Source organism: Vollenhovia emeryi, unplaced genomic scaffold (assembly GCF_000949405.1).
Source record: "Vollenhovia emeryi isolate VEMERY1.0 unplaced genomic scaffold, V.emery_V1.0 DF939137.1, whole genome shotgun sequence".
Lineage (NCBI taxonomy): Eukaryota > Metazoa > Arthropoda > Insecta > Hymenoptera > Formicidae > Vollenhovia > Vollenhovia emeryi.
The window spans coordinates 642862-659937 of record NW_011967229.1 but is presented as its reverse complement, the minus strand read 5'-3'; the positions used below and the strand labels follow the sequence as shown (position 1 = coordinate 659937).

The following is a 17076-nucleotide window of genomic DNA, read 5'->3' as shown; positions in this document are numbered from 1 at the left end:
CTGCGCTCGTAAGATGTTAACCGGCGATAAATAAGTGAGGCGCGCGATAAAAATTGAACGGACGCCGGCGCATTCGTTCTTTGACCGGTGCGTACAAGTCGATACAACGGCGCACTTAACGACGCGATAACTACGTCGGGGGTTCCCGCGCGGTGAGATCGCGCCGTTGCGGCCTTAAACAAAAATTGGCCAACGCCGTGTATTCGAGGAGGGAGGATCGCAATGGACCCTGGGTGGAAATCTAACGCGGGCCACGCGGATACACGATTCTATTACAAATCGCCGACTTGTATGAACATTGTTCGCGAATAAGTCCGCTGTGGACCTTTTGTATTCGGTGTCCCTAATGCTACCGTATAAGGCGTCTCGCTTGACCGTCGGGACACTTAGTGCAGGGGCAGGGACGAGAAAGAAAGAAAACGGATCGACTAGGACGAGGTCAAAGCGATCCTCGACCAAGAAGTTCGACCGGCGCATATTATATCGAGCCGATGGGGTATGCCGTCGTTTGTCATCCGGCCTGGCTCTTACCGGGGCCGTTCGTATTTTCGTGACGCAAAAAAAAGGACGAAGGCAGAAGAAGAAGAAGAAGCGGCTAGGCGGAGGAAGAGCTCCGTCGCGCATTGTCGCGGTTCACAAAGGCCACAAAGGAGGACGTGTGAATCAGCAGTAATGGGGATAATGCAAAACTACGGGCGAGCTGCGAGGGAGACACGCGGGGATACCTGAGGGCTATCGAATCGTAGGGTCCGAGGGAGGGAAGAGGGCGAGAGGGTGGGGGAATGTCGTCGAGAACTCCGAGGAGCTGAGGGAGGGATCAAGGACCCGCGTCCCGTACCGTCTCGCGATAGACGTCGAGTGTTTTTCCTGGATCGCCCGAGGAACCCGCGCCCGTGAAAACCGCGCGAGCGGAGACTGTAAATCGGAGATAAACATCGCGCGCGTAACCGCGGCTATGTTTTTACAAAGCGAAACGTGACGAATCCCCCGTGCTCGCCGTTTCCACGATCCGCATACGCGACGGGATAAAACTGACCAATTTCCCCCGGACAATTGCGAGACCAATTTCTCGGACCTGCACTCAGACGTGGCTCGATTGGAAAATATAATCTCTCGCAGCGTCAGCTTCTCAGGGATAGAATTTTTGTCATCGTTACGTTTCTCGTTAGAGATTATTAGACTATTAGTTAGTGATTACATCGTCGCGATTGTCCGCCTGACGTGCAAACGCGGGGATCTCGATGCGCCTGAGCGCGGAGTAAATCGAGCGACTGTCAATTAATTTAGATCGCGCTCGCAACGCAGAATGGCGTCTTTGAAGAAGGAACTCGACAGGAACTCTGTCATTATCCCGGATACACCGGGATATGGTGTCTATGGGTGCAGGGGTTGCGGCCAATCGAAAAGAAGGGTGTCATTGTTGCGCGCCGCGAGCGAGCGGCTTTTAAATCGCGCGGTCCGAGCGAGTGAAAAGGGGTGGAAGAGGGAGAACTGGGGGGGGGGGAGAAGGGACGAGATGAATAAAGTAATGATCGGCGACGGGCGACCGCGGATCCGCGTTATCTGGATGCCACAGATTGGGGGGCTGCCACTAGCCGGGCCGATCTATCGGATCAGTAACAGTAAATAGCACAATAACGAGTCCCGTAGCAATTAAAGCAATCCGGGATTTGTGTCTATTTCGAAGAAGAAAACCGAGCCGCTTTGTGCGGGATAAAAGGATGAAAGTTGCCGCCAACACAGCGGAACATTTTTACACAACGTACGGCAATAATAACTTCAGAAGATTACCTTGTCCATTATCATGTCTGGCAAATTTTTATGTTTAAACTCACAACGTTTCGACCATGGTTTGTGGTCACTTTTCAAGTGATAATTGTGTCAATAATTCCGTATGGTAAATGAAAAAAAAGGTGAGTTGTGAGTTTAAACATAAAAATTGGCCAGACATGGTCGAGCAATCTTCTGAAGTTTTCATTACTTCTGGCGACTTATAAGATTTTCTCTAGTCATCTAGTACGGCAATAATATTAAATATTATCGAATGCAATATTATTAACGTTATCACTGCCTGCTATTATTATTTTTTATTAGTTAACAATTTGTAACTAATTGCTTGGGATAAATATGTAGTAAAATTCACATAGCGATTTTAAAACGATACAATCGAGTTACTCTCTACATATAAAAATTGACAGTCCATTCTGTAAAAATAAAAGGGGCTCCCCACACACTTTCGAGACAACGTAATTTGTTGAACTCACGTTCGCTCCTTCATGAATTATTAAACAAAGATTCATAGATTCTTCCGAGACCTGTTCTGTATAACTTCTTTTCATTCATTGCTGCTCCTCGCAGCTACACTGTTTACCCTGCAGAGTTGTCTCGCTGCGAGATAAAACCGCCACGTCCTTTTTCGACACGACAAAACGCGAGGGTTGCCCTTCGCCATGGGGCGCGACGTTATTAAGGGCGCTCTTGGGGGGCGAAATGCGATCGTCGTCGCGACGTGATTCCTCCTCCGAGGATTTTAAACGTACGGCACAATTGTACGAGCCGGGCTCACAAGGAGATTCGAAAAATACGCGGCACTAAAAGATTAGCAGCTTCTTGCGGATTCTGTTCAACGTATTTTTTTGCAACGTAGCAAATTAATCGAAATATATGTATTTCTTATTCAACAATAGCACAAATTGGGGCAAATCGCTATGCGTAAACAGTAAATTTTACTAATAGGACTTTTCCTCTTAAAGTTTCTCTCTTTATTTATTAGTAAATAAATAGATAAATATTAGCAAATGAAATTTAAGTTGATTCAATAATTTCATGAACAATCGAATAAATAAATTAAAGAATTTTTGGTAATCAAGATATAACAGCCGCAAAGAAGACGAGGACATTATGCATCGACGTTCCTATCGAGAACGTCGCGACGGATACAAGTACGGAATCGATTTCAAAGCGACGCGACCGAAGTTTCGAATTAGCTAAGCCATCCCATCGGAGGGTCGTGTGCTTTTCATCGACCCTCCCTCTTCAGCTCCTTCACCTTCGGTTCACTTCTTTAGAGATGTCATTCTGTCGCGATTACAAATTTCTTTTTTCTAGAGCGGCTCTTGATGGTCGAAAATGTACGAAAACGAGAGACGAAATCTATGACGTTGACCGAAGTTCACAGATATGAAGTAATAAAGGATATAAGAGCCAAGACGGATGATAACGTCTAAATGACTCTCATTTTTAAATTTAACGCGAAAAATTCACCTCAGCCAGGGTTTGAACCTCCCTCTCACTAAGCGGGCAAAGTTCTTCATTATTTCCCAATCTGTCCCACTTCCGGAAGTTGCGGTAAACAGCAAATACAAGTAGCCTTTAGTGACAATTAACGACAAGGTATTTATCGATGCGACAACGCGTGCCGCGGTGAAATTCGTGCCGAGAGAAATTTCACGCGGGGGAAAAAAGATCCGGGATCTTATTGGCCAACCGTACTTGGTCAATTTGTATGGGATTGTATGGATTCACATCGTGCGTTAACATTTAATACTTCATTCCACACCAAACAAGTTAGGAGAGGCTTGACGGGCCGCGAGGCAAATATTGGCCCGACGTCACTAAGTCAACATTCACAGATGACTTCTCGTTACAATAGCCGTGAAACCTCGCCCCGGGTCGAACGCTGCCGCGGGAGAATTAAGACATGGGGAACGCGAACGGGGGGGGCGGCGGGGGCCGGAGGATAGAGCCGAATGGAAACGTGGCATCGTGGAATGCGGGGCCGCACAATGCCAGCAGGTCCTCCGCCGGTATTATTATAGCACGTATGCGGGCCCGGGCCCGACCGGGCCAGACCCGGTGACGCGCGCGCGGACCCCGGCCGCGCTCGGTCGAGGCCGACTTTTCTAGCGCGCTCACCCTCGGGCATTACACTTGGCGCGAACTTGATTTAACGCCCGGATTAAACGGATGCTTTATGGACACGGCTTAATAAATACGCGGATCGCGCGGATTTATGAATCACGGATGATCGCGGATGCCCATTGCCGCGCCGCTTCTAATTCAATGAGCGGCCATTGTGCTACCGTTCGGCGAGGTCGGGGCCCCGCGGTACGAGAGACTCACGTGCGCGACTTACCATCTGATTTATAAAAATTTACGACGCTACCTGTCCCGGCGATTAAATAAACGCGAGAAAGGACGCTACATTCATCCGGGTAGTTTAAATACGTTTAAAAAGTATAATGCTTCCATTTGATTCTGATGTATGTTCAGTGTGCTATTCTGATGATGTTCAGTGTGTAGTAAAAAATTGACATCTTCCTCGTTGCTCGAGTTTTATTTCAGCATCGTGTACACGTCGGAGATCGTTGCGTCGCTTTGTAGTTAAATTTACGTGCTCAATAATGTGCTATTTAATGCCTCACGCTAAAAGGATATTGACACTTCCGAGAAATGCGATAGTATCTTCTTTTTCATAATCTTTCATGAATATTTATTCGAAAGACTCGTAACTTTTTGCCAGTTTAGAGCTGTATTCGAGAACGGAAAGTTAGTGGTATAGAATGTTATATTAATTCTTTGGTTGCTAAAGGACCTCGCACAAAACCCATAAAAATGGTTTTCGGTCAAACTGGCGGAAATTTCAATATGTTAAATTTTCGCCATGCTGATAAAAAGTTATCATTGCATCAAGTCCCAAAAGTCAATATGGTTTTGTACGGGGTCCTTTAAATAATTTTCTAAAATTGCCAAAACGTGAAATAAAAGTGCACTGCGTTTTTATAGGCTTTCGACGGATATAAGTTCATTCCAATCCAATTAAAAATAAACGAGATTCAAATATACTAATAAACTTATTTTTTTAATAAATAACATTTTCAACTGTTCGTAATTTTCGGCCCTTGGCTTTCTTATTTTCTGAAGAATGAACTTAATAATTGTCAAATATATAAATTTTATTTTTCAAAAAAAGAGGAAAAGTTATATAAAGTGTGCTACTCAATAACCTAACACTCTTTTTCGTTTCTTTTTATTAAATCACACAGTTCAATGCCTGATTGCTGTACTCCTTTAAACATCTACTCTGAAGGAGGAGGCACGAAGTACAATTTAATAACTAAACGAACTTATTCACTCCTAGGGAGATTACTCCTACCCTTAGATTTACCCTTACTATTCGACGATAGTCCCAACTTGTTAGACAGGTACGGCAACATTTTGAAAAATAAAGAATACCATAGAGACCGAGCCGAATACAGTACAGCCAGGTAACCAAAAAATCTCTAGATTGCTTTAAACTTTGTGGCAGAAAGGGCATTGGAGCGGTGTCCTATATAGTGATCTTCTGGAGGAGCCGCTTCGTACAATTACAATAGAACGTCACTTAGGTAAGTTCGTTTAATTATTAAATTATCTGTTTCTGAGCTAGTAGACTTCCGGTGGCCGCTCTCAGGTTTCTCTATGGTCTAAACCATATTCGATCTCACTCGTTTCTCAACGGTCGTGAGGTCCCTAAATCAATCCTATGGTCAATCGTTCTTAAGTTCGTAAGAATGTAGGAGGAACAAAAGTAAAATACTCAGTTTCGTTAAGAAAGTCAAGGTGTTCAGAGGCGTGCGTAATTACAATCCTTTTCTCCGGCATACAATCCACCACCTACGAATCAACTAGCGATGGAAACATTGAAACATTGGTCAACGTACTGAGCAACCAACAATAAATTGACAACGCGGCCGTAGGGTGACGTCGGCGGGACGAGGAGACCGGTGAGTAAATCCATTTATTAGGCTACACTCTTGTGACTAATTATTCAGCTGTTCGGAATGATTTAACGCCGGTCGAGTCAGGTATTCATCGCGTCTTGACAGGCATTTAACATTGTTGACTCGAATACATTACGAATTGGACGTCTAAGAAAAAGTGGGATATACATCTCCGTTATACTTCAGCTCTATTAACAATAAGATAATAAATTCGCTTTTCCGCACGTGTGGATGAATAATTTAATAATCTTCACGTTTTTTTTATTAATTGTCTTCTTAGCATATGTTAATTGAAGGTGGCTTAATTGTCTTCTAACCCAAAATTTACATACACAAAAATTGGAGCACTATTGCAACGGCATATTCCCGACACCAAATCAAATAAAAAAGTCCTGTTTCCTCCGACACACAGTTATCGAGATATCAAGTTAAATCTTGAAAAAGTTATCAATTTTCTTTTGAATATCTCAAGAAGTATTAGACAAATTAAAAAATGTTTAAGACAAAAGTTATTCATATTAATTAGTAGAATCAGATAGTATATTAAACGATAGGGGGTTCCATTAACAAAATTGAAGGTGACTTCACGTGACTTTCAAGCGACTATTCCAGATCAAATTAATGACACCATCTTGTGTTGCCCTCGGAACCACACAACTTTTGTCTGAAAAATTTTCTTCTGGAACTTATATTACGTTTTGAGATATTATTTTTACGTTACCGGTTTCCAAGACTCGATCGCGAAGAATGTAGGGATAAAACGCTATTGATTTGTACACCTTTATCAGTGACAAGTAACGTTACTCGATTAATTATTAAGATTCTAAAACTTGTAATGAGAAACGAATTGCATGTTGAAGCGACGGCTCTTTATCAACGTGTATATAGATATTTCACGAGACCAACTCATCTAAAACATGAATGTAAACGTGGTACTTTGTCGCGGTTACATCTCGTTTACGCACCGCTCTTTTAACTATCTATCGATTTCGTGTAATCTGTTCCATTTTCGGGGAGAGAAATTTGTGCGACTTCGGCGTTCACGGCGTAATTCGCTCTGTCGTTCTTCGCAACTCGAACGGGCAGGAAGTAAAGAACGTCGCTTACTGCATTTCACGGTATTTTACATCGCGTACGGGAGTGTCCGAAATTTCGCGCGATCGATTTTCGCGAGTGAGTGCTGTGAGTGTAAGTGCAACAAGAAAATCTCAGAGGAGGAGCAGGCCTAGGCGGCATCGGGCAACGGCAGAGAAATCGTAAGGTAAGTGTCTTACATTTTTGTTATTTGCTAATTATGCAAAATAAAGCATCTGTTCTGTGCTTTTATTTTATTTATTCAAATGATTCCAACGAGCATTCGAATAAGTGTTAGAGACAAAACCATACGTATAAAATTTTGTGAGTTCATATTTAAAAGGAAGACTTTCAGTAATCTATATAATTATTTTAATAAATACCCATTTTTTTAAATATAAAATATAAAGTATGTTTAATACAATAGTTTCGATTTTGCATAATTAGTCTATAATAATCGTATACATTTGTGTATTGTTACAGCTTAACGTATATAGTTAGCGATGTACAACTTTGCTGTTGCGACTCGTATCATAAGTGAGTGACATATTACTTTTTATTTTAAAGTGACGTTGCGCATATAATTACTTCTCTCTCTCTCTCTCTCTCTCTCTCTCTCTCTCTCTCTCTCTCTCTCTCTCTCTTCGCGTGTGTACAAATTTTTAAAAATACACAATGCTTGATCACAAACAGCGCGCGCGAAGCGTATAGTATTTCTAAATTGTAAACCTTCATTTACTCTGAACCTAAAAGAGAAGTGAAGCACATCGCGCTTCGAGAAAATCAATCGGCATCGCGGAGAAGGGCCTTAACTGTTCGATATTAACGACATTCGCGCTGGTAACATCTCTTTTTTAGTAAGGGACAAGCGCGCGCTTCGCGCGCGCCATTTGCTCTCTCTGAAAATTCGCATGGTTTGACAGCTGCAAATAACACGACTGAAGTATGTCGTATCGCACAAGCGAGACAGCCAATCAGCATCGCGGAAAAGCGGCAACAATACTTCGAGATATACGACTAATCGACTTTTTAGAAGTGGAAATATTACGTTGCTTTCTTGAAAATGCAAGTTTAACTTGAATAATACAATTACTTTGATTAAATTCATTATTGAGTTAATCAATTTAATAATACTGATGCTCACACGTATTTTTTTTATAAGAATTATTGCAAAGGATACAGGGAATTTTTAAGAATATAAAATATGTACAAAATATGCTGTAAAATATATCAGTCAAGATTCGAATTTAAACCTCGCTACGATTATGTTAGATAAATTGCGTCTTTGCAAAATATTTAAGTGTTTGTCATATTTTCCTAAATATTACTATAATTTATGTTGTCATTGAAACTTGATAAATTCAAATTAATGTTATCTGTGAGACGTGACGAGATTATCAGTATGATTTTATTTACTGTAAATTGTATTGTTAAGAGAGCCGTCAACATCTACGTTATTCATCAGGAAAGCTCAGGGCTCAATGCTTTAAAGTGAAATTTGTTTATTGGAAAAACGTCAGCCAGATGAAATTAATTTTATACATTGGAGAGACTCGATCAGTTTATTGAAGATAATTTTATTTATTCGAGAAAAGCGATTCCTCCACACAAGTTGCGAATACGAGTTTATTTATTGAAAATGCGCGTTCATGCATCAGTATCAATTTTATTCATTATATAAATGTGTTCAGGGAAACTAAATTAAATTTGTTTATTGAGGACGCTGTCAGATAAGCGAAGCTAATTTTATTTATTGGAAAAGCGCGATTCGTGGATTATTGAAAATAATTTTATTTATTTAGAGGCGTATCGCATTATCAGTTATTGACGAATTGATTAATTATTATTTGGTGATACGAGTTTATTTATTAATGATACACGCTCGGTTTATCAATATTAATTTTAATAATCGGAAAAGCTCCTCACATCATTGGAATCCACTTTACCTGTTTACAAATAACACACATTTATAAGTTATCAAATTTATTTAATGAAGACATATTACAATTGTAATAAAAAATTCATAAATATAAGATAATTGAATTACCGAAAGGAATATGATGTTCTACGCTAAATGCATATCACTTGAATATTTTGCAAAGGCATAATTTAACTAACATAATAGCAAGAAATTTATCTAACATATGGATTTATCTAACATATCTAAGATATGAATTTATTTAATATAACAGACAATATCAAAGAATTATTAGAAAACCATCTGTAACGTATGAGCAATCAAGTTTATTTTTATTTATTGGAGAAGCGCGCGACAGGTGAATCATGCAAGGCTTATAAAAATAAAATTTATATAAGAGTAAAACTGATAAGCGAAACATAAATCATACTTTCCTCATACATGTAGCGAGACGGGAGAAGATTTAACGACTTGAAAGTTGAGAGAAAAGAATAATTTATTGTTATCGATTGTTAGTTCTTTTAACACTATTTTATTCAATGCAACGTCTCATATAAGACAGAGGCGCGTTCGGACGCGTGGCGCTTATACGACGAGATCGGTTCAACGATCGCTCAGTTAGGCAAAAACTGATTTATCTCGCGTCAGGTTGTTCAGGGTCGCGGACACTGACACTCTTTTTCGTGAACGGTTCGCGAGAAATTCTGTACCTAATGCGAATTTGTTACGCACGGTGGTGGTTCACGGAACGGTGTGCCGCAAACTTTCCTGCAGCCGACGTGTAAGAGTCGCAAAATATCAATTTATGGATTTAGTTATTATTCTCATACGTTTTTTTTGCTTGCATGCGGGCAAATACGATTACGTACAATTAATTTCCCTTACAGTACTTTATCTACCTTCGTTTTCGTCAATCAATTTATTTATTAGAGGTACTAATACTATTAACATAATTAAAATATTGTACATTATAATGAATATAATATAAATAATAAAAATATAATATAATTAAAATAAATTAATAGTAAATTAATAATATTAAATAATTAGCACATTTGACACGCAATGAACTTGCGCATTATTAATTTCTATATATTTTTATTGGTTACCCGCGCTTTAATATCGTCTCGTACGTAAATATTGCCTAAACATAAAACACCGTAGTAGGAAAACATCGAGCGACTTGCTAAGTACTAAAATAAATTTTTAATAAATTACGATGTTCATTAATACTAATTGAGGGAAGCAACTGTGAAAATAATGATCAAGAGTGGCTGTTAATAGCGCTGTTACTACTGACGTCGCGAATGACTTCTGCGTTTGTGCGTGCACGAAATCGATACGCAAACACGAATCCTGCAAGACCCGGAGAGCGATGCCGGATATAGCCGGCGGTTCGCGACCGTAATGCCATAGGCCCCTGGCGCGAATGTTTGCGTAACAACCGTCGGTGGTTTGCTGCCACCGGCGACGATTGACTTGTCTAAATAATGGCACCTGTTTCGTTCTATCGAAAATAATTACTCGGCAAATAACACCGGGGCGAGTTGTTCCCCGTGTCGAGATTGCGCGATAATTCGTTAACCACACGAAGCACGATTTACTTCTTGATTGTGCTTAATCTTAAAAATACATACTTGCCAATGCGACCAGTAAACTGCACACTTACGCTCCAAGGGGTCAAGACTTTCGGTTATCTCTGACGCGGCGAGTCATAGTACCGCGTCGGGCGAAATGACTAATAGCGAATTCGGTTGCTTGCGCTAAGTTGGGATTGGGATTAGATTGAAATTTGACCAATCAGAGTAAAAGTTACGAAACTTGATATATGCCTCGGTGGTCGAATAGGTGAGACGCCCGTCCAGAGTACAGGGAGGTCCAGGTTCAAATCCTGGCTGAGGTGATATCTTTCGCAATAAATTTTCTGTATTATTAAAAGATACCAGGGCCACGGTCAAGAAAATACCGAGGTTGTTTACTGTGATTGGTCCAATTTCAATCTAATCCCAATCTCAATCCCTAGTCCGATACGGGTTTGAGGCTTGTTTACAGTCAATTCTTATATTCAAGGATCGTCTTAAATATCTCTTGAAATATTTTTTAACCAGTAAAATGGTCTATAGTGTCCATGCGGATTTTTTTTTGGCTAACTGTTCTTTGAACATGTATTTAACACAAAGTTAAATATAAAAAATGACTGTAATCAGGTGTGCACTCATTGTCAGTGCAAGCAACCGAATTCGCTATAAAGTACTGTTACGCCCGCGACGAGACGACGTCCGCGGCAAGTTGCCACGATACCGGGCAAGAGTCCTTCGTTTATCAATAAAGATTATCGATTTCGTGTCGGGCTTTCGTTGACTGCGGGCGCGTGTCACAGGCCTATTGTAATTCCTTACGAATAAACACGCTGTTAACCAGCATTTCGGTCTCTATCATTTACGGGCGCGCGCGAGAGTTGCGGGATCGCCGCGGCCGTTGCCGCTTCACGGACGTGGGCGCGACAGTACGATCGACGTAAGAAATAATTATGCATAATTGAACGTTTGAGAGAGACTCGCGTGAATTGAAACCGCCCGGACTTTTGTTGCTCGCGACACATTTCAATCAACGCAGAAGCGAGCTGTATTCACATAAACCTGGAACCAGAAATCCATTTTACTTTCTTCATTGTCGTGTTATCTGGACATGCCTGGTGCTCTCGCATCAATCGATGGGCCACCATTCACTGAACACAAGAGATGGTAAATAACTTCTTTATTGGTAAAAGTGAACTTGCCTTGGTTCTCACACCCGGACCTTCAATTCGGAATGTCATTGTGCAGTTTATGAATCGAACAGTTCTGTTTGCTTCTGTGTGCTGTTCTGTTTGCTGGAGGCAGTGAGCGCCCAATAGGGACAAAGCTAACACGGGGAGAATCTGTGGGTACACTGATCTAACGATCCATCTAGTCATGTATTGCTTTGCCAATCTTAGTGGATACAGATTGGGGAATTTAATTCGCAGTTTAGCGTACGGGCTTTCTTGAACAGCGCGTTTAGTATTTCAGATAAAAAAGAACGAGATAAGTTTCGAAGTAGGGACAATTAAGCTATTAAATGGATAGAAATTGTAAGTTACACTAAAATCCTTTAAGGTAATAAACTGAAGAAAGAAAATAATGTCGAGTTAATCCAAATAGTGATTTGGAATCGGTTTTACTTTCTTCATTGTCGTGTTATCTGGACATGCCTGGTGCTCTCGTAAAATAATCGTAGTAGAGTTGCGCGGTTGTTAAAAAATGAGCGTGAGAGTTTGAGGTGATTCACATTCCGACGAAGCAATCTCGCTTTCGCCGCTTATGACGCAAACTATTCTTCGTTGTGTAATCTTAACGGGAAGACGGTTTTAATATCTTCTTTCAGTGGTACAAAAAAGTTTCTCACATTGGACACCGATGAGCGAATTCTTTTTTGAAATAACAAAACGTGCAACGGGTACTTAAATTGGTGATGATTTTATTAATAGGTACTAATTTATTAATAATTCAATTAAAGGAGATCGAGGGTTGACACGGGGATTTAAGAGACAACAAAGATAATCGAATAATATCGTATCGACTAACGTTAGATAACAATAACCGGATTACATATATTCGCTAATCGCGTGCCGCGTCAAAGGAAAATTTGTCCTGGAATATTAATTTTATTAGGCATGTAAAATAGCCATTGAGTCCGATTGTGAGGAAAATCTGGCTAAATGTATAATGAAATTAATGACCGTTTTATTAAAGCGTTCTAATGACTCCTGTGGAAATTGAACGACAGTAAATGTAATCGGATAACGCCATAATGTTGATTAACAAATTGCAGCTGATAATTAACGAAACGTATGTCTTTTTGTATGAAAATTTATCTGATAGTATTTAGTTGGCGAAACGCGAAAACAGTGATTGAATTAATGACCGTTTTATTAATGAGGAATATTGTGGATTTCGTGACGAGCGGTGATGGGGATCTGATAACGTTGATTAACATAATGTGAATAACAATTAGAGAAATATGACGGTGAAAAATTTGCGAGTGAAGACGCTTTAATTAATCAATCGGACGCCTTTGTTCGTTTAATAATTTCAAGCGTGTTTATTGAAAGTATTAAATTGCTCATCAAAAGTTCCAATATATTTTCACAATCTCATATATAACAATTACAATGTCAGGTTTCCTTATCAACGTTATAATTTATTAATTTCTTATAATAATATTTATCTTACTTAATTATTTTTACTTCGCTTATTATTTCCGATTGTCTCTACGTTGATATCGAATACCGTTCTTCTGCGCCATTGTGCGGTGTTAATTGAAGGATCCACGCATACTTTCCTCGTTCCCGATATCCGAAATCCCTTGCATTCCAAGGCCAGCAGGTACTAATGAAGTCGTGAGAGGTCGGTCAGGAATTGTGACGCGGTCGGGCGCGCTTACGGGTGTGGGAAAGGGGGTAGGGGAGACGGCAGATGATTTAGATTCCACCTAAACGATCTGTCTAAGCCGGTCTGACGGCTCGGCGTTCAGGTCAAGTTCATCGCCGTTCACTTGGTATAATGGATTTAATGAGAAGGTAGCCACCTCCGCGCCCGGACGTGTCAGGACTTACCCGGTTTCATCGGGGTCAGGCTAGGAGGTGGGGGTTCTGCATCCTCCGTCATCGTTTCCCGCATGCAGAAGTACGCGCGCTTGATGAGGGGCGTTTAAGGTGATCCTCCTGGGATCAGAAACAATAGACATGCCCCTCGAGAGGATAATGACGGTGAAAATTGTCAGTTTGTCGTGCATGGGTCTCTAATCACTATTCTCGCGGCTTGTATCTTGTTATCATGCACGTCGAGGGCACGCTACTGTGGCTCGCGTCCTTTTTATCCAGTCACCGACCGCAAGCAGGTTAACGACGCCGCCGTGACGTGTAACTATTCATTACGTCTTTTAGCGAGATACTCCTCTATCCATTTTAAAATGACACGCGAACCCTTTTGGGATTTAGATTATACGCTTTCGACGGGAATGATAAAAAGAGACGTTGAAAATATTTTTTCATCCCTTTATAAAGTGGCCTTATGTTTTATTTTGAATTATTCTTTAACGTAATTTTTATATTGTTCATTGTAAATGTTGTTTTCAAACGAATAAATGCCAGTAAATTGTTGCAAAATCTTTGAAAAATATTTCCAACAACTCTTTGTACAAATGTTTTCTAAAATAAATTTCAATAAAAATCTTTGAATAACTAATCCGAAGTTTGTGTCACAAATATTTTTAAAAGGTATATTTAATTTCTAATTTCTAAAAAACTTTTAAATTCCGGATATATTTAATACATTTCAATGTATTTCAAACGTTCTTATGCAAAGGATTACGAAGTTTTATTCCGTCATTTTTCACATAAAAAATGATGCAGTTATTCGCGCTGTTCGCTAAAATAAATCGTGGCCGTTATGTATTATATGAATACACAATGCGCATCGAAACTCGACGCTCAGCCGACACTTGGAAAAAACTAAGAAGGCTTCGACCGCCGTTGCGTCGCCCATTGTCGAGGCGGAAAGAACGGCAGCTGCGATTGCGACAGCCATTTGGAAACTCGAGCTATTTATTCATTCGCACCTTCACGACGCTCCCCGAATCCGTGAAAACACCTTAAGCTTCTTCAGGCAGATAAATACTGAGGTTCTTTTTTGAATGGGTCGCGTGGGGAAAACGAGACTGCACCAGTGTCCGCGTGAATCGGGGGTCTCCCGCCAAGACAAACTTTTCTTTGCCAGAATAATATCTTGGAAATATCCATTCAAAATCTGGCCTTTAACTCTTCAATGTAGCATTCATGCATAACTCTGAACCTTTTCTCCACCCGGACGTGCATGGAAATTATTTTTCCGTGTCAATTTATATTAAAAAAAAAATGGTTTGGTAAAGATTACTTAAGAGGTTACACCACAGTGAATGTCTGAAAACATAAGGTGACTTCAGGAATTTTTTGTAGCTCAATAATGAAATGACTTAAAAATCGGTTTTAAGGCCTGTATTGTACATATCTTGAACTATATAAAACAATGTTCTTTACTTTTTTTTTACATCAAATGGCGGTGTAGGAGCTCAGCAAGTGGATCTTGTTTTTAAGTCCTCCTGGGCTTGCAGCAGGAAGTTCAGTGCACTTTCACCTATGACAGAAGACAAATTTTTTTCATAACCTACATTAGATTTGCTAGAGAAGTACACGCGTATATTTTAAAATATTGATTTTTGTAAAAATGGTATGTTGAAAAAAACCTTTATTTTACCTAAAAAAAAATTAAGTAACAAATTATTTATGACAAAAAATTTTAACCAATTGTAAAAATTATGTGTACTTCTCTAGACAATTTAGTTTAGACGCTACTGTAAAAATTGCAAGTGAATCAAATTAAATTTGTTAAAGTTATGCTACAAGCGAAATTGAAAAATTGATTTCAAGAAAAGTGTGTTTAAAGTTTGAGTAACTACGATTTCGTATAATAAACTTAAAATAAGATCCCTAAAACTAAACAACATATGAGAAACCGCCAATGTGTAAAATAAAGAAAGAAACACCAAGTAACAGTTACATAACATTAATATTATAATTTCCTACGCAACAAGATATATGTAATATGACACCTATGTTATATTACATTTCCATTGTTAAGTAGGAAATTATAATATTGATATTATTATAACTATTACTTGGTGTTCACTGGAATAGGGGTTGCGGGCCGATCGCTCGCAGAAGCACTTTGAGGGTTAATATTACTTTATAGAAAAAGTAAATCTTAACACAAAGCGAGTTAAACATAATAAATCTCACAAGGATTCAAATGCATCATATTAAGTATATGAGGTCAGTCATCGGTAAGACCCATAATTAACTAAACAACATATGAGAAAACGCCAATGTGAGTCACAAGGCAAGATGTAGGTAGCTCAGCTTGTAATTTTTTCTTTCCACAAATCTGGAAAGAAACGATATATAAATTCACATTTTTTAATATAAAAAAATGCTGCCATTGACTTTGAAAATGAACTTCAATTACTCTTAGGGTAACCCAGGACCAATGATGAGGACGTGGCAGTTGTCTGGTCCCGTCTCTGTGTGTGTGTGCGTGTGTGTGTGTGTGTGAATGGCAGGGAATGAGAGAGTGCATAAATGTTCAAAATGCCTGCTACCTGGATTCTCACATTCCCGCAACCGTTTTTGATGCTGTCGGTAGCTCGCATTTTATTCGATTTAATAATCTTTTTGAAAAAGAAAAGAGAAAAAGCTACCTACGAGTTCGAATGTAAACATGGGCAAGTTAGATATAATACCTTTAAATATGTGTGTGTAAGAGTAATAAGATGGTCATTTTAGTAAGAAAAATCGATGCAAGAAAGCGTGAGTCACAATATAAAAAGAAAGAAAAGCACAAGATTAGAGACGTCCGCAGTATTCGAAAACCGAAGCATGACTGTCACAGTGTCTAAAATAATAACAAAGTTAGGTCACAACCCACGAGAAAAGAAAAAACCAATTTTATGATGTTGCCATACACTGGATTCAGATTTTCAGTGTTAAAATCGTTGCTCACTGCTCGGAACCGTTCGATGGCGATACGACTTGCTTAAGAAAATCGGCCCTAAAACCACATTAAAAAGTTTTTTTACATATAAAACTAATTACAACTTATTTTTAAGACTAACGCATTATTTAGGAAAAAGATTTTGTCCATTTTTGAAAATTTCCCAATGGCGTAATAAACCCCTAAAAGTTTTATACAGGTCATTTGTTTTCCACGCGTAATCGATTCACTTTATAATCGATATTATATAATAAAATAAAAACAACCCAAAGTCGACTATCAGAGTCTAGAATAGACTGTCTGACGCGCTTCTTATAATTAACAAATAAAATAATCTCCTAGGAGTTGCTTTGAAATCATATGCTACGGTGAGGGTTGCTTTATGCTATGTGCACTTGCATATTATCGATAATTTTATCGCTGTAGTCTTCTTTTTGTAAAGAGAAATTATCGAAAATTATTTAGATAAATTAAATGTTTGATACATAATTATTATATGAAAAATAAAAAGGAAGTATTGACTGAATATAGGTGCTGCTTTCGGGGAGATGCTATTTAGCGCTATGAGCGTGCTCTGTCCTTGTTACTTGCAAAAGTTGAACAAGGACAGAGTACGGTTATAGCGCTTACTAGCGTCTCTCCGAACGCAGCCATAGCGTTTCGAAGATATTTAACGTTTATTTTTTTTTTCATATACGTTACAATATTTATAACT

General features: G+C 39.3%; 1 protein-coding gene across 1 annotated transcript in view; it reads right to left on the bottom strand.

The window, feature by feature from the left end:
* Window positions 1-14390: 14390 nt before the first annotated feature.
* Window positions 14391-17076, bottom strand: part of LOC105567437 (transcription factor SOX-2) — a 53445-nt gene continuing 50759 nt past the window's right edge. The window contains exon 6 of the transcript XR_001009357.1: window positions 14391-14948. The gene's annotated coding sequence lies outside the window, so the exon portion shown is untranslated. The remainder of the gene's footprint in view (window positions 14949-17076) is intronic.